The sequence below is a fragment of the Muntiacus reevesi genome, chromosome 8 (assembly GCF_963930625.1).
Source record: "Muntiacus reevesi chromosome 8, mMunRee1.1, whole genome shotgun sequence".
Taxonomy (NCBI): Eukaryota; Metazoa; Chordata; class Mammalia; order Artiodactyla; family Cervidae; genus Muntiacus; species Muntiacus reevesi.
Window position 1 is genome coordinate 70844668 of NC_089256.1, and position 19467 is coordinate 70864134.

General features: G+C 38.8%; 1 protein-coding gene and 1 non-coding gene across 6 annotated transcripts in view; one reads left to right on the forward strand and one right to left on the reverse strand.

The window, feature by feature from the left end:
- Nucleotides 1-19467, reverse strand: part of NLGN1 (neuroligin 1) — an 884133-nt gene that overhangs the window by 575585 nt on the left and 289081 nt on the right. The window lies entirely within an intron of this gene.
- On the forward strand, nt 1449-1520 carry TRNAC-ACA (transfer RNA cysteine (anticodon ACA)). Its single transcript has one exon. It is a non-coding gene; the product is annotated as a tRNA-Cys (tRNA).

Consider the following 19467-nt stretch of genomic DNA (forward strand, 5'->3'; position numbering starts at 1 on the left):
TGGAAAGTGAGTTGCTTCTGAAGCAAGAAACATAACTTTTATTATCCCTATTCCCTGTTACTGACTGTTATTAATTTTAAACTTTTGTTGCATTTTTTAGGTAATAAAAAAAGCAATAAAGAAGTCCTTTAGTACAAACTGTGCAGCACTTGTGGTTTGTTTTAAAAATCAAACATACTTTATAAAAGAAGGTAAAACTATCTATGGCTCCCAAGATAGACAAAACTAGTTATAAACCAAAAAGAGAAAAACATACTTTATTCACTCAATAAATATTTGAGAGCTTGCTATGGATAAGGTTTAGAGCAAGGTGAACTGCCACAGGTCATTGATAATACTGCTGAATCTGCTCAGGTGACTAATGAGAGTTCAGAGAATTAAAGTATAATCATCACCACATAGAATACTGTCACTTTATCATTTTTACATTGTCACTACTGCATAGCTCAAAATTCAATTTTACATAAATTACTTAATATCATACTCATGAGAATCCTGTGAGAAAAGATGCAGGAAAGACACTTGCCATCATCATTGTAAAGATGGGAAAACAAGGTTTCTGATACAGTAATTATATTGTCCTATTCACCAGAGAACAGTAAAAGTACTTGGTAGAGCTCATGTCTTCCTGACCCTTAGTTTGCGCTCTCCTACTTTATAACCAAGATGAGAACCAGTGATTTCACTCTTTTCTACAAGTTTCAGGTTGCGAGGAATACCTGAATGAAAAGGAGGAAGGCAGGAGGACACAACTTAAGGTGACTTCCAGTCAGGTCCTTTTACAATCCTTTCCCCTTAAGGGCAGAACAAATGACTTGCTTTTCACCAACAGAGTATGAAAAAAGTAATAGTCACTCCTTGATTATATCATGGTGTTAGGCAAAGGCAGTGTGTTGGCATTCTCCTGACTGTGTTACCTTATATGAGTCCATCTTAGCAGACTGGGTGCCTAGTCGCTCAGCTGTATCTGATTTCTTTGCAACCTCAGGGACTGCAGTCTGCCAGGCTCCTCTGTCCATGGGGATTCTCCAGGCAAGAATACTGGCATGGGTTGCCATGCCCTCCTCCAGGGGATCTTCTCAATCCAGGGATCAAACCCAGGTCTCCTGCATTGTGGGCAGATTCTTCGCCATCTGAGCCATGAGAGAAGACCTCTTAGCGGACTCGAGCTTGAAAAATTCACCTTTATGCTTGAACAAGTAAGACATATGTTCTGAACTCTCTATGGAGAGGATCAAGGAATAGAAACAGGAGTGGCATCCAAGAGTGGAAACTGACCCCCATCAGACAGCCCACAACTAAGGATTTCAGTCCTACAGTTCTAAAGCAATGAATACTGCCCACAGCCTGAGAAGCTATGAATTGGATTATTTCCCCAGATGAGCTTCTGATGAGACTACAGTCCTGGCAAACATCTAGAATTTAGCTGGGGATCCTGAAGGAGATCTTCCTTGGTGGCTCAGATGGTAAAGTGTCTGCCTACAATGCAGAAGACCCAGGTTCAATCCCTGGGTTGGGAAGATCCCCTGGAGAAGGAAATGGCAACCCACTCCAGTACTCTTGCCTGGAAAATCCCATGGACGGAGGAGCAAGGTGGGCTACAGTCCATGGGGTCGCAAAGAGTCGGACACGACTGAGCGATGTCACTTTCTTTCTTTCCTGAAAGAGAAAACTCAGCTGAATTGTACTCAGATTTCTAAGTCATCAAAACTGAAATAATAAACGTATGCTGTTTAACTTACCAAATCTGTGATTAGTCCTTATACACTATAGAAAACAAACATATTACCTATTTCTTTTTCTATATACTATAGCCTGAGGGCTTCCTTACTGGCTCAGACAATAAAGAATCTTCCTGTAATGCAGGAGACCTGAGTTCCATGCCTGGGTCCAGAAGATCCCCAGGAGAAGGGAATGACACCCACTCCAGTACTCTAGCCTGGAGAATTCCATGGACAGAGGAGCCTGGTGGACTAGAGTCCACAAGGTCGCAAAGGGTCAGACACGACTGAATGACTAACACACATACACGCATAGCCTGAGGCCTCTAAGATTGATATAAATAAATCAAAGAACGTTTGGAGGAGGGAATAATTTTAATAATAAAATTTTTTTAAAAACTTAAAATTTTGAGTTAGGCATTGTTGAGAATCTTTGCATATACTGTATCAATCCAACTTCGAAATACTGAAGAACTACCAGGTTCAGCCCTTGGAACTCACATGTTCTCTATCCTCATTCTCATTGTAGGCCATTGTTTTTCAAGCTGAGAAGCATGTAGTAGCATGTGGTTTTTGAACAAAAACAGAAAAGGAGACAAGGAAAACAAAATGCATCACACACAGTAAAATAAAGTTACCATGGAGCAATACATCTTTTTCCAGGGCTTAGGTCTGTGTACCTTCCTGACGTAAAATGTTATTTTAAGTGTGGATAGTGCCAAAAATATTGAGAAATACTGCCCTAGGTGATGCTACCCTGCTTCACGGTATTAAACAGCATCTATTCTAGAATGGAGTCACTTTATGTCAATTTTGTATCTCTAGACTATACTTCTCCAAAATTCAGACCCATTTTCTAACTCCCTGCTCAACATTTCTATTGGAATGAGTAATAATTTTCAAATGTATAGTGTCTACAATCAGACTCCTGGCCTTCTCTATGGACCTTAAACCGACTGCCCACAGTCTTCCCAATTGCAAGACAAAAACCCAAGAGTCATTCTGATTTTTCTCTTTCTCTCATCCCCCATATCCAATTGTCAACAACTTTGTCAATTCTACCTTCAAAATATAGAAGAACCTAACCACGTCATACTATTTCTGAACTCCTATGTGAAGTCAAATCACTACCATCTCTCTGAATCCGTGTAATTAAACTCCCTGCCCACTCTCTGCCTCCACCTTTGCTCATTTCAATCGGTCTATTCTCCTTGTGGGTGTAAGAATGATTCTGGAAGTAAATAATTACCCCTTTTCTCAATAACCTTTCCTCTGAACTTCTATTGCATTGAGACCAATATTTAACTGATAATAATAAAACTTACTTTTTATATACAGTGGCTTCCCTGGTGGCTCAGACAATTAAAAATCTGTCTGCAATGCGGGAAACCCAGGTTTGCTCCTTGAGTGGGGAAGATCCTCTGGAGAAGGAAATGGCACTCCAGTTTTCTTGCCTGGGGAATCCCATGGACAGATGAGCCTGGAGGGCTACAGTCCATGGGATGGCAAAGAGTCAGACACAACTGAGAAACTAATACACTTTTACCTAGGAAATCAAAAGTTGTCTGATATTTGCTGTCAACCAGATGGCAGCTGTGATGCAGCACTTGCAGCTTATTCATGAATAAACCTGGTCATAGCTGCTCACAGCGGCATCACTTCAGTTGAATTATAGGTACCATTAGGACTACATATCTTGAGTTAACATCTTCAATAAGTCTCCATTACAATTCAGTGTTGAAATTAGAAGTTATTGTGTTTGCAACAAGACCCAGTGGCAGGCCAGAATGGCATAAAGATGAATCTTTGTCTAAATAAAGCTAAATGAACTCTTTCAATAAATAGAAAATAAAAATATTTAATTGGAAAACTATACTACTGTTTACATGGAAGGTTTGTTTCTTTCTTAGTCATATATGGAATAACGGGCTTCCTAGGTGGCTTAGTAGTAAAGAATCTGCCTGCCAATGAAAGAGATATAAGAGACATGGGTTCAATCCCTGGGTTGGAAAGATCCCCTGGCAACCCACTCCGGTATTCCTGCCCGGAGAATTCCATGGACAGAGGAGCCTGGTGGGTTACAGTCCATGGGGCTGCAAAGAGTTGGATGGAACTGAGTATAGCACAGCACATATGGAATAATGATGAAGGTAACACAGTCTTAAATGGGACAATATATAGTAAAAGACAGGTATAAAAGCCTTATGATGTTCTACAAGGCTCCTCAATGCTCTTATCCTCCTGATATCTTTCTGAACTTATCTCTGCAAAATTCTCCCCCTTGCTCACACAGCTCTAGCCATGATGGCCTCCTTGCAGCTCTATGAATATGTCACAAATGCTCATGTCAAGGACTCTACCTCTGCTCCTCCTTCCACCAATATGATCCCACTCCCTCCACCCCTGTAAGACTTATTCACTAATTTCTTTTAGGTCTCTGCCCAAATGCCATTTTATTAGTGATATCTTCCCTACATATACTATTTAAAATATTCCTGTCCCTCTCAAGTTAATTTTCTCCATATTCTATTTCTTATTTTTTTTGTTTACTGTCTTTCTTTCCTCCACTGAAAAGAGCCATAGTGCCTGACACATAGTAGGTGTTCTTAAGAATGTGTTGAATAAATAAATGAATGAATGACTGGATCTTCACAAAAATCTTATGGTACGTATTAACATTATCAATGATAATGATAATATTATTCTTATTGTACTGATGAAGAAAGGGAGGTGCAGAGAAGCTTGTGAAGGTCACATTGGTACTAGATTTGTCAGACCCTGGATTTGATGTGGCTATAGTGCCTAAACAATGAAACTTTCCTTAGTATTGTTTCTCATGGGTCGATATGTGAATATAGTCTAAGGCCACTTAAAAGGATAAAAAAAGTAAAGCTTGTACAGGGTGATGGCATTCACAAAGCTATCACAGAAGCTTGCTACTGAGACTGCCAAGGCTACCAATCCAGGCTGTAAATACTAACTTTGGAGCAATTTTTCAATTAATTCTGTTATTTTACTAATCCCTTAGAGGTGCCATAGATTCAGGTATTTCTTCATCCTAAGAAATTTAACATTTTACAACAGATTCCTGAAAAATATGAAAGACTCTAAAACTCTAATAATTAAATACCTAATTCAGGTCCACAGGGGCTCATTTTTGCCCAGCATATATTCACAATGTCCACAGAGTCATAGTAGCCGCCTACTCGGCGCCAATGCCTGCCTGATACTTAATCCTGGCCAAATAGGGGCCACTTTTCCATTCTGTTAAAATGATTAAATGGATATGCAGAGAGAAGAGTAAGTCATGGTTGAGTGACTACTATACTGCAGAGATGATACAAAGTTATTTTATAATTTTCCTAGCAGTAATAAACATATTTTCTTGCTTTTAAAATTCTCTACTATCTCAAGGCCTTCTCTAATAATCTCTATAAATAATTACATGAAATGCATGTAGTGTGGTTTGCCTTTGAAAAACCCATTGAGTTGTTGTAAAGATGGAAAAAGTAATTCATAAATATATTAAGAGCAGTAATTAGCACACAGCAAGCACCCTGAACACATCATCATTATTATTATAAATTCTTACATATTTGAAGTTAACCTTAGAGTTTGGTGAACTGACAAATTTGGAAGTAGAAAGTAAGGAATTGATTATGTACAACTAAAACTATAAAGTTTACTTATAAAATATGTGCTGTGCCTCATATGAACCCTCAAAACAAATTAATTAAGAATGAAAGGATAGGTTCTTCACTGATGCCGTTTCTGCCAGAAATATTCTGCCTGGTCATCTACCTCTTGTTCATTCTTCAGGACTGTGATCAAATGTCGTTCCTCAAGGCAGCCTTCCTTGACCCCTAAGAGGGGCCTGGTCTACCACTCCTATACTTATCGCAATTGCACTTCAATATCATTCAAAATTAACTTCAAAAATAATTATATCCTAGAATTATCAAAAGCTCCATGAGAGCAGGTATGAAGTCTTTGTTTCTTCCTCCATCTCCAGATCTTAACATTGTTCCTGCTAACTAGTAGGCATTCAACACTATTCATTTAAAGAATAAATTTAATTCCCTTGCTAGAAGAGAAGCTCAAATGGAAAATCTAAAGCTCTACAATTTCTATAATATTGACACAAATAAAATATTTAGTTCTGTTGTGTATATTCTTTAGTGGATTTAACTTTTAAATAATGTGCAGTATAATGAAAGATTCTTTTTTCTAAAGCTGAAACAAGATTAAAAGATCATCTACTTCTATCCTCTCATTTAACATCTTTGTCTTTCCTAAGCAAATAATTTGTGATTAAACTGAAAGCTGGCTCTGCCTATTATGTAGGTAGACTTTTGATGAGCCTTGATAAGTAATCTGGAATTCACCATACATTCCTATTGACTAAACTGTGCTTTTATGTCACATGGTCCCATAGCCTATTTATAATGCAAGAGGAAAAATATATGACATTTGGATCATCTGGATAAGGGGACATTGAAACTTATCTTCAAACAAGTTATCATAGATATTTTTAAACATAAAAAATAAGTTTCAAATTTGGGTCTTCAATTTAACATGCATGGGTACCACTTGAGATAGTTTAAAATAAAGATTTCTGGTTACTATATTCAGAAATTCTGATTTAATGGGTCTAGACTATGACTCAGAGACTGACACCTTTTAGAAGCACCCCAAAATCTATAACCACTCTTTGACAAAACTCGCCTAGACCATAGAAAGGAATGTGTGTGTGTGTGTGTGTGTGTGTGTGTGTGTGTATGAACAGTTCAATAGTTTCAGGATTTCTCATTAATCTCTGTCCCCAGCATAGTGTCAGTATTTTCTAAGGAAAGTTGAAAATAAACTATATGACGTTCTTTGTGAAATACTGACAAAATATGATCTTTTAACGTTCCCATATCTTTCTGACAGTGTTAATAACACCATCTTATAGGATGCCTTCTTCCAGAAAAGAGATGTGAGATGTAAATTTTTCTGAAAGTTATACTATAAGGTTTTAGTGAGACTTGTTCATTCTTTAAAATGAATTAATTAATGTATAACTAAAGGGGCTGAAGAACCAAATAGTGAGCATTAATTCGTGTGTAACTAAATGATCTGAAGAACAAGATAACAGGCAGGTTAGTTTTGTGAGGAAAATACAAAAAGAAGATGCCTAGGAACTTGGTAAGGCAAGAAGTCCCTCATAACGAAATAGTCTAGGTGAAACAAGAGATCAGAATGGGTGCATTTTCTAAGGGAATTAAGTCTAGGAAGGACTAAAAGAAAGTAAAACCAGAGATAAAAAGATAATGTTGCTATTTCCAAATTACCTAGAGCAACCCTTAAAAAAAAAAAAAAAAAAGCCTTATTCATCCATCCATTCATCTATTCATTTACACTGATACACTCAACAAATACCTGATGAATGCCATGGAACTGGGCCTGGAATATGGGGTATGCTTTGCTTTGGGGAAAAAAGTGGTCAACAGGGCTGAAAGACATGATGGTCTGTCTCCCTGTGAAATTCCCATGCCAGCCTGGGGACAGGCTCTATCCTGGGGACAGAGAAAATGACAGGGGTATGAAAAGTGAATCTCACTACATAAATTACCCTCAACTTAGCTCTACAACAAGATAATTATTTTGTATCAGTGATTCATGAAAAGTTTTTCATAATTCATATTATACATAACAGCAAAGTTTCAGATATTTTTATAAGCATATTTTGGTAATTGATTTTAAAAAGTATTCTTTAAAAAAATTCATATATTTTAACACTTCTTTTAGAAACGATCGTCATCAGACAGGGCCTCATGCTGAGTGGGATCACCCAGGCAGGAGATGCATCCATTAACCTATTTAGGATATTCACTGATGTGAATCTACCACATGAGGATCACATCTAATGCATTTTCTAGTGAGAGTCATAGACTTTTACAGTTGGGAGGAACTTTGAGAAATATACTTTATGCCTCCCTGTATTCTAAGTTGCATAATATGTGGTCTAGAGCAGAATTTTACAAACTGTGACCCATTCATGGATGGTGAAATCAATTTAGTGATTTGTGACCAGCATCTCTTTTCAATGAAATAAAGTAGAAAATAGAGGCCACTGTATGTTACAAAAGACATTATTCTGTAAAACACCTTTTTCATTTTTAACATACTGTGTATGTTAGTATACTGTGTATACTGTGTTAGTGTACCGTGTATACCTGTGGCGCCATGGAAAATATGTTACTTACTATGGATCATACCCTAAACACCTTGGGAGTGACTGGTTAAGTACTGTTACATCACAATCTGGGACCAAGACCTCTAATTTTCTACCTCGCCCAGTCTTACCTGGCAGGAAAAAAAAACCTTTTTTTGTGTGAAAATGGATGAGCAATATCAAGTGAATGTACTTCCCTTAAGAGATTCTTACAGCTTAAAAATGAAAACTATTTACCTTTATTCTTTTCCATAAATCTTTCAACCATAAAGCCTAGCAGAAGATAAAATAAACATAACCATTTCAAACCAGATCACATAAAGTTCTATTAAAACCAAATTTCACTCACAATGTCCACTAACTCTAAGGATCACCATGGCATCATCATATCAAATTGTCTAACTGAAGTTTCCTTTATTATATGTTCCCTTAATGAACTTCTCATGACAATGCAGTGCAGAGATGGGCTTAGTGGTTACAAAACATCTGCTGAGGCTGGAGTCACATAATAAAAAAGTAGCTTATAATGGCTGCTGGAGGCAAAATCAAACACTAGATATGAATTCAGCTCCTGAGATCAAAGGCACCGTTTCATTGATTAACGTGTCAGGATAAACATTCTGAGGCAGTGCTGTCCTTTCAGTGCATCCACGATGCTTCCGTTGCTAAGATATCTTCATAAAGATGCATGGCAATTATTCACCTTGGAACAGTAGGCAATAAATGAGTACAGAAGAAGAGAAAAATTAAAAGGCCAACTTATCAAATAATAATCGAAGCCACATTATACTTCACTCTGATTGCAGGATTTTCTCTTGGACTTAAGGATACATTTGGCTCCCAGCAACACGAAAGCTTATTATAATCATCATTAAAATAACACTCTTCTTAAGTCAGCAGGAATTGGGTGTCTTGCTGAAGCTGTGCATTCAGCCCCCAGGAAGAAGGAGAATCAGGTAACGCATCAAGTAACCCCTCAGGATAAACCTGAATGGGCTCTGATAAGCTCCAAAGGGGTGCCGTCTGAGGTTTCTGTAGGCAAAGGTTCTGCTACCTCTTTCTTCCTATATATCGGTAGTGCTTAGGCTGCTCTAAGAGAGAGACCAGAGTTTAAATGAGTCACTTTCTTTTTTTATTAGTTGGAGGCTAATTACTTCACAACATTTCAGTGGGTTTTGTCATACATTGACATGAATCAGCCATAGAGTTACACGTATTCCCCATCCCGATCCCCCCTCCCACCTCCCTCTCCACCCGATTCCTCTGGGTCCTCCCAGTGCACCAGGCCCGAGCACTTGACTCATGCATCCCACCTGGGCTGGTGATCTGTTTCACCATAGACAATACACATGCTGTTCTTTCGAAACATCCCACCCTCACCTTCTCCCACAGAGTTCAAAAGTCTGTTCTGTACTTCTGTGTCTCTTTTCCTGTTTTGCATATAACAACTCCTGAAGCTCAATTCCAGAAAAATAAATGACCCAATCAAAAAATGGGCCAAAGAACTAAACAGACATTTCTCCAAAGATGAGTCACTTTCTTATAGATTGTATAGATGATATGCGTGCAGTCTAAGTGGTTCTAGTCACGTCTGATTCTGCAACCCTATGGACTATAGCGCACCAGGCCCATCTGTCCATGGGATTTTCTAGGTAAGAATACTGGGGTGGGTTGCCATGCCCTCCCCCAGGGAATCTTCCGAGCCTAGGGACTGAACCAACGTCTCTTGCCTGCATTGGCAGGCAAATTGTTTACCACTAGCCGCACCTGGGAAGCCTTATATAGATGATACTTTAATTGAAATGCAGACCTTTTGTATATATGGTATATATTATACATTTAAAAAAAAACCCTATTGACACTCATGTGTTCAGGTAAAATGAATATATATAAAAAGTCTGTGATTTCTTTCCAGTAAATGAGAAATATTTTAGTTAAGGTCAGAATTAAAAAACGTCAGTAAAGATTAATTCCTTTAAATCCCTTTTCTAAAACTTCAAACACATTCTCTCAACTAGCTCTTGTAATGTAGTCAGTTTTGTCAGGAAACCAATAAAAAGATGTAGACTCAATTTTATTTTGTTTTTTAAACTAACTCAAAGCTTTTTATATTAATGGCAAAATTGTTTTATGAATATCTCTATCTACTGTAAACAAGTTTATTAGGCATTTTTAAAAGCTTCCAAATAATTTACAATACAACTCTCTGCTCTCTTATTTAAATTGTTTTTGTTCAGCAAAAGTTGAAAAAATTTGTTAACTCTAAATAAGGAAAAAAATAACTCTGAAATTCTGTTTTCCTAGTGTTACAACAGAACAGAACAAGATTTTATTTTTTCATTTAAACTATCAGCCAATGCAGTGTGTGAAAAATTTATATATTTTTGACTCATAGACTTTTCATCTATAAAAACAAAGCATGCTACTTACTTAAATAATTTGATTTTTCTTAGCAATGCAGTATGAAAAAGTATAATAAGAACTCTATATAATGGTCAATGGATAGAAAATGAAGAGAAAATTGAAGTCAAGGTTGTTTGTAATAAAAAGAATGCAAATCCTTTTTAGAGAAATAGTCACTTTTGCTACCTTTATTCTGCTATGGTATAACACCAGACCCTCAAATGTTGAAGCTCTATACTAAGTGAGATGAATCACACGAAGAAAACTGTTGGTCGCTTGTGGACCAAGATAAAAAGAAATGGTATATTTATTTTGCTATTCTTCTCTTGGTACCAGAACCACGGACTTAACAATAAATTCTGAGCAGAAATAGTCTATATAACAGTTGTGGAACTGGGCATGAGCAATGCTTATGTGGAAGCCATCAAACATGAATATTTTAAATTCTTATTGGGCAAAACAAATTATAACGTCCAGATTTATACTTAGGAAATAAACTGAAAAATGATTATGAAACAATCATTTATGGGAAGGCTTGTATTCGTATTTACGGAAGTGAGGAAATATCTATTCAGATTCCACCTGAGTAGAATGCATTCACTTCTTTCTTTCCCCACTAATGGGCTGTTTTCTGGGGGCTACTCTGACTTCCTGACTGGATTTTAGGAAGTGCCTCTAAAGGGGTTGCCAGAAATTTCCTCCCTTCCATCTCTTCCCTATGTTATACCAAAAGGAAGCAAAGAGTAGTCTTCCACAGCTTCATTCTCACCATGTGGTTATTCTGAGGACTGCCTGGCAGTCTAACCTCCTTGACATCTATAACAGACATTTCTGATCTTACCCCTGCTCACTTTTCTCTTTATCTTCTACTAACAGTTGCACTCTCTTCAGCCAACTCCCACATTTTTCTCCAGCAATGTTATACAACTTGCATTTTCTCAAAGTATCCTGGGCTTCCCAGGTGGCCTCAGTGGTAAAGAATCCATCCACTGATACAGGAGACATAAGAGACACAGTTTTGATCCCTGGGTCGGGAAGATTCCCTGGAGAAGGAAATGGCAATCTGCTCCAGTATTCTTGTCTGGAGAATCCCCTGGACAGAGAGAAACCTGGCAGGTTATGGTCCATAGGATCACAGAGTTGGACATGGCTGAAGTGACTTAGCACCCATGCATCCTGGGAATGTGCTATACCCTCAAATTTTGATACCTTCCCCACTCTCTTCTCATGTTAAACCACATTTTCTCAGGATCTAGTTCACAGATTCTGATCTCTAGAAAGGCATCTTTCATTCCACAGAGTGAATGGGTTCTCATTACTCATTCTGAGTAGCAACCTATACACACATCTATCTCCTGCAGAACAATTACCATAGCATGTTTTAAGATCCTATTCACTGCTGCCTGTTTAGTTGAGAAGTCATGTCCAACTCTTTGAGACCCCATGGACTATAGTCTGCCAGGTTCCTCTGTCCATGGGATTTCCCAGGCAAGACTACTGGAATGCGTTGCCACTTCCTCCTCCAGAGGATCTTCCCAACCCAATGATTCATCACGTATCTCCTGCTTGGCAGGCGGTTCTTTACCACTGAGCCACCTAGGAAGTGAGAGTCTATTTATTCAAGAGCCTATATACATTTAATGTATTTGTTGTCATTCAGCCATTCAGTCGTGTCTGACTCTTTGTGACCCCATGGACCCCATGCCAGGCTTCCCTGTCCTTCATCTCCTGAAGTTTGCTCAGACTCACGTCCACTAAGTCGGTGAGGCATTCCAATTATTTTGTCCTCTGTCATCCCCTTCTTCTTGCACCTTCAATCCTTCCCAACATTAGGTCTTCTCCATTGAGTTGGCTTTTCTCATCAGGTAGCCAAAGTATTGGAGCTTCAGCATCAATCCTTCCAATGAATAATCAGAATTTATTTTCTTTAGGATGGACTGGTTGGATCTCCTTGCAGTCCAAGGGACTCTCAAGAGTCTTCTCCAACACCACAGTTCAAAAGCATCAATTCTTCAGTGCTCAGCTTTCTTTGTAGTCCAACCCTCACATCCATACATAAGTACTGGAAAAACCATAGCTTTGACAGTATGGACCCTTGTTGGGAAAGCAGTGTCTCTGCTTTTTAATACGCTGCCTAGGTTTGCCATAGCTTTTCTTCCAAGGTGCAAATTCCAAGGTCTTTTAATTTCATGGCTACAGTCACCTTCTGCAGTGATTGTGGAGCCCAAAAAAATAGTCTGTTACTGTTTCCTTTGTTTCCCCATCTATTTGCCATGAAGTGATGGGACCAGATGCCATGGTCTTCGTTTTCTAAATGTTGAATTTTAAGCCAGTTTTTTCACTCTCCTCTTTAATGTGTGTGTATATATATTAATTTTCTATTGGCATAGAGTTGATTGATTTGTGTCACTTTCAGGTAGACAGCAAAGTGATTCAGTTAGACATATACATGTATCTATTTTTTCAAATTCTTTTCTCATATAGGTTATTACAGAGTATTGAGCATTGTTCCTTGTCCCTGATGGTTATCTATTTTAAATATAACAGCATGTACATGTCAATCCCCAAACCCCAATGTATTCCTCCACCCTATACCTCCCCGCTAGTAACCATAAATTTGTTTTCTTAGTCTATGAGTCTGTTTCTGTTTTGTAAATAACTTCTTTTGTATCTTTTTTCATTCCACACATGAGCAGTATCATATATTTGTCTTTCTGACTTATTTCACAGAGCCTATATATTCCATAGTGTTCTCCAATTGCCTTGCAATTCATTTGAGACCAAGAATAGCACTTTTCTAATCACTGTTTCTCCTAGCCTGAAGATTAATGTAATAGTTAAAATTATGGAATACAAACATGTTGTCAAGCACAGTTTTAAGCAATCTGCGTGCATTAGTCCAATAAATCTCACAACAACCTTTGTGATGGACATACTTTTTTCCAGGGGAAGAAATAAAGAATTGGAGAGGTCAACCAGGGTTGCAGCTGTCACTGATGGAAAAGAATTTTGAACACTATGTCATTTGCTCCCAGAATCTATTTTCTTCAATGCTATTTTTTAAAGTACTTAACAAAGATTTTATAAATAAGTCAGTGAAAGTTTAAATCCTCAGAGTTATCAACACTTGCATTTCCACTTTTAAGACATTCTCAGCTTAGCTGATGATATAAAACAAAAATATGAGTATTTTCAAAACATCGTTATAACCAATTATCACAACCAATTTGAATCTTAACAAGTTAATATCCTCAAAAAACATAGTGCTACAAATATATCCACGTTATTCTTGCCATCAAACAGCCACCCCTCTTTTATTTAGTTTATTTCTTCCTTCATATTTCTCTTTTATCTTTGTATCCTTGACCATCTCTTTCATGGTTGTGTGTGTTAGTCACTTAGTCATGTCCAACTCTTTGGAACCCCATGGACCATAGCCCATTAGGCTCTCAGTTTGTGGAATTCACTAGGCAAGAGTAATGGAGTGGGTTGCCATACCCTCCTCTAGGGGATCTTCCCAACCCAGGGATGGAACCCAGGTCTCCTGCACTGCAGGCAGATTCTTTACTATCTGAGCTACCAGGGAAGCCCCAGTCATATTTCTTTTATCTTTGTATCCTTGAGCATTGCTACCATGACTTGAAGGAACAAAATATAAAAAACATAACTCTTCGGGAATAAAGCCATAAAATAGCATCGAAACATTTTTATAGTATCTAAGGAGTGCATATGTAACTGCTTAATAAAAGTAAAGATAAAGATTCATGCCATTATATCTACTGCTAACAGTTAAGATCTATTGAGTACAGATAGGTGTAAGGCAGCATTCTAAACACCTTGCACACTTCAGTTAAGTTCAGTCTCTCAGTCATGTCCAACACTTTGTGACCCCATGAACTGCAGCATGCCCGGCTTCCCTGTCCACCACCAACTCCCAGAGCTCACTCAATTTCATGTCCATCAAGTCAATGATGCCATCCAACCATCTCACCCTCTGTCGTCCCCTTCTTCTCCTGTCTTCAATCTTTCCCAGCATCAGAATTTTTGCCAATGAGTCCGTTCTTTGCATCAGGTAGCCAAAGGATTGGAGCTTCAGCTTCAGCATCAGTCCTTCCAATGAATATTCAGGACTGATTTCCTTTAGGATTGATTGGTTTGCCCACCTTTCTGTCCAAGGGACTCTCAAGAGTCTTCTCCAATACCACATTTCAAAAGCATCAATTCTCCGGCGCTGAGGTTTTTTTATAGTCCAACTTTCACATCTATACATGACCACTGTGAAAACCCTAGCTTTGACTAGACAGACCTTTGTCAGCAAAGAAATGAATCAAGGTACACTGGAAGTGGTCAAACAGGAGATGGCAAGGGTGAACATCGACATGCTATGTCTCTTTGAGGGCACAGACAAGCCTGTGCACATCAGGACTCAGGAGAAAGGAGCAGTGACCCAAGGAGACGGACCCAGACTTGCCCGTGAGTGTCCAGGAGTCTCCAGCAGAGGTATGGGGTGACAGCGGCCTGCGGCACGTCAGGGTCACTGAATACAACAGCGCATGCACAAGACCTTTTGAAGGAGGTCGCCATTATCTTACTTACCCCTACCATAGTTTGGTCTCAGGTCAAATAACAGGGAGGGAATATAGCCCTGCCCATCACTTATCTCACTTAATTCCCACGAGAATCCTGTAGTATCACAAATCCCATCTTGAAGATGAAGAGTACAGTTCAGTTCAGTTTAGTCGCTCAGTCCTGTCTGACTCTTTGTGACCCCATGGACTGCAGGCCTCCCTGTCCATTGCCAACTCCCGGAGCTTACTCAAACTCATGTCCATTGAGTAGGTTATGCTATCCAACCATCTCATCCTCTGTCATCCCCTTCTTCTCCTACCTTCAATCTTTCCCAGAATCAGGGGCTTTTCAAATGAGTCAGCTCTTCACATCAGGTGGCCAAAGTATTGGAGTTTCAGCTTCAACATCAGTCCTTCCAATGAACATTCAGGACTGATTTCCTTTAGAATGGACCGATTGGATCTCCTTGCAGTCCAAGGGACTCTCAAGAGCATTCTCCAACACCACAGTTCAAAAGCAACAATTCTTCAGCACTCAGCTTTCTTTACAGTCCAACTCTCACATCCATACATGACTACTGGAAAATCCATAGCCTTGACCAGACAGACTTTTGTTGGTAAAGTAATGTCTCTGCTTTTTAATATACTGTCTACGTTGGTCATAACTTTCCTTCCAAGGAGTAAGCATCTTTTTATTTCACGGCTGCAATCACCATCTGCAGTGATTTTGAAGCCCCAAAAAATAAAGTCTGCCAGTTTTCACTGTTTCCCCTTCTATTTGCCATGAAGTGATAGGACAAGATGCCATAATCTTTGTTTTCTGAATGTTGAGCTTTAAGCCAACTTTTTCATTCTCTTCTTTCACTTTTATCAAGAGGCTCTTTAGTTCTTCTTCACTTTCTGCCATAAGGGTTGTGTCATCTCCCATAAGGGTGGGAGATTATTGATATTTCTCCCAGCAGTCTTGATTTCAGCTTGTGCTTCTTCCAGCCCAGCATTTCTCATGATGTACTCTGCATATAAGTTAAATAAGCAGGGTGACAATATACAGCCTTGATGTACTCCTTTCCCTATTTGGAACCAGTCTGTTGTTTCATGTCTAGTTCTAACTGTTGCTTCCTGACCTGCATAGTGGTTTCTCAAGAGGCAGATCAGGTGGTCTGGTATTCCAATCTCTTTCAGAATATTCCACAGTTTATTGTCATCCACACAGTCAAAGGCTTTGGCATAGTCAATAAAGCAGAAATAGATGTTTTTCTGGAACTCTCTTGCTTTTTCGATGATCCAGTGGATGTTGGCAATTTGTTCTCTGGTTTCTCTGCCTTTTCTAAAACCAGTTTGAACATCTGGAAGTTCATGGTTCATGTATTGTTGAAGCCTGGCTTGGAGAATTTTGAGCATTAAAGAGTGCAGAAAAGTCAAATAAATTGTCCAATGTCAGCCATATTGTAAGTGGTGAAGTTGGGATTCAAAGCCAGGCAATTTGACCATATATTGCAGGATTATTATAAATTTGAAAATGGAAAGAATTTATAATTTTACCAAAAAGGAGGGCAATTTTCAGTGTCCTAAGCCTCAAATCTGAAAATAAAGCTAACATTTGTGTCATCCTTTTTCTTCCCTTAACTGTTCTACTCTTACACATACTAACTCATTAGCACTTTCCTCCTTGCAGATAAAGAAAAAATAAAGTTCATTTTTAAATAAATGAGAACTATGTTATGAAACCATGTGTCTCTGTAATTTGTAAACCCCAAGATGGGAATACTTTATTGATTAAAAAGAACACTGATAAAGTATCCATTTTCTTATGTTTTGCTTATTTGGGATCTATCATTTTTTTTTTATTCTGATTCCATATTATCACGGGATTCCCTGGGATATGGCGACAGCTGTTTTTTTGTAAAGTTTCATTTCAGCCTCCATGTGAATCAGTACAAAGAGAGAATATTTTGATCTGCTAGAATTGTGCAAATGCCATCTTGTTTAAAGTAATAGTTCACTTGAAATCACAAGTTAATCGTATTGCTTGATGAGCAGTCTCTTAAATTGTACTTTTGTCTCTTTATCTTTGGGTTTATCACTGTCTCTAACCTGGCAGCTGCTATATAGTTCTCTGACTGTCTCTTTCTCCATGTCTGTGTGTCCTCTCCTTTTCATTTTTTCTTGCTGTTTTACAGTTCTCTCCACCCATGCCCATCTGTTTTGAAGTGTTGAAATCCCTGGTGGTTTAGCAGGTAAAGAATCTGCCTGTAATGCAGGAGGCCCAGGTTCGGTATCTGGGTTGGAAGATCCCCTAGAGAAGGGAATGGCAACCCACTCCAGTGTCCTTGCCTGCAGAATCCCTTGGGCAGAGATGCCTGGCAGGCTACAGTCCATGGGGTTGCAAAGAGTTGGGAAACGACTGAGCGACTAACACTTAAATTTGCTCATCTTAACTTAAAAGTTTGAATTTTAATACTTCAAGTTAAAATAAATTTTATTTATAAGGTTTTGTTTAGCTCTTACTTGTAGAGTTGGTGGTATTTGATAATTAGCAATAGTAATGATAATGATAGCAATATCAGCTACTATGGGCTAGGCATGATTTGTTCTAAGCACATCCCACGTATTAATTCATTTAATATTAATGAGATCCCTAGAAACTGAAGTCTATTATCTTCATTTTATACTGAGAAATCTAAGGTCCAACAAATTAAAACAACTTGCTTGAGGTCACACACATGGTGGTAGAGCTAGGTTCTGAACCCAGACAGCTTAGACACTGTGCTAAAAGACTAGACAAGCTTACTGATTCAGAATCTTCAGAGTAATGAGCTTAATCACAGCTAATAAACAGTAAGTAGCTCAGGCTTGAAATTCAACAAACAGGGGTGTGAATCCGTCTTCTTACTAGCTGTGTGTTCCTAGGCGAGCAATTCACCTTCTCTAAATTCCAGTTTCCTCAGATATACTTGGACATCCAAGTATAATACCTACCTCACTATAGAAATGAAGTGAACTAAAACCAAAAAATCACTATCATATACCACATGTCTTATAAATTATTATTTGGCAAAGCCATGGAAGAATGTCCATTACTTCCTGATCTACATTCAATTCACTTTCTAAAGCTGCTTGAAAGCAGGAACCAAATAATACACCATGGCTCTTGACAAATGTCAGATTCAAAAGTAAAATGACCCGTATCGTTCTGTGGCCTCAGTTTTCTGTTGCTCACTCTCTGGCCCACTCAGTGAGCTGTGGTCTCAGAACTGCTCCAAACCTGGAACAAGTATTGTCACTCTTCTGGGGAAATGCTAATGCTTAGTCTTTGGGGTGGCATCCAGACATCCTCGTTGCCAGTTAAGTTCTGGCACTAACCATACCTTATCCTTAGGTAGCTGGGCTCCATTTCATGGGGACTCAGCAGCACCTTGTTGGGCCAGTTCCTGTAACAAGCATAAGCAGCTGCCACACTCAGCATACTCAGCAGCGACTCATGATGCCATACTGTCCCTAGTCGCTCAGTTGCGTGTGACTCTTTGTGACCCCACAGACTGTAGCACTCCAGTCTCCTCTGTCCATGCGATTCTCCAGGGGATCTTCCCAAACCAGGGATTGAACCCAGGTCTCTCGCAGTGCAGGAAGATTCTTTACCATCTGAGCCACCAGGGAATCCCAAGAATACTCGAGTGGGTAGCCTATCCCTTCTCCAGGGTAACTTACCAAGCCAAGAATCAAACCAGGGTCTCCTGCATTGCAGGCAGACTCTTTACCAACTCAGCTACTCGGGAAGTCCAGCAGTTACCCATAAGAGCAGGTAAAAGATAGAATGGTGGACACACATCCCCTGGCAAAAGGACAAGTCCCTTCACCCTCCAGTTTGTATTTAACCCTTTATTGATATGAACCTAGTAATATGACCATTATGAGTCTTCCTGCCTTTATATGTTAGCAAAGAGACATGCAGTAAGTAGTAGCTTTCACTGTCTTATTTCATTGTGGGACTTATTTTCCTTATGCCCCATTTTTAAAAATAATTTTACTTATATATTTATTTTTGGCTGTGTTGAATCTTTGTTGCTGCGCAGACTTTTCTCTAGTTGTGGAGAGCAGGGGATATTCTCAAGTTGTCATGTGCAGGTTCCTCATTGCGGTGGTTTCTTTTGTTGTGCCAAGTTGTTCCACGGCATGTGAGATCTTCCTGGATCAAAGGGTGAACCCAGGTCTCCTGCACTGGTAGGTGGATTCTTTACCACCGAGACACCAGGGAAGCCCTATGTTCTATGTGTTGACTTGAGAGATTGTCCTTTATCTCTCTGACTTGGGAAGCAAGTTACACACTAATTTTTCTCCCCTATCACCAGAAACAAATGAATAACCCTACTGTTTTAAGCCAGAAAACATCTAAATTGGGATATCTGTGAAATAGTATCCTGAATCATTTAAATCTAAACAGACGGCCCAGATGAGCTTAACAATACCAGATAACTCACCATAAAATCAATATTATCATTTCTCCCACAAATGTTAGCATTGCTTGATTGTGTGTATTTCCTGTTTTCTCATTTTAGAA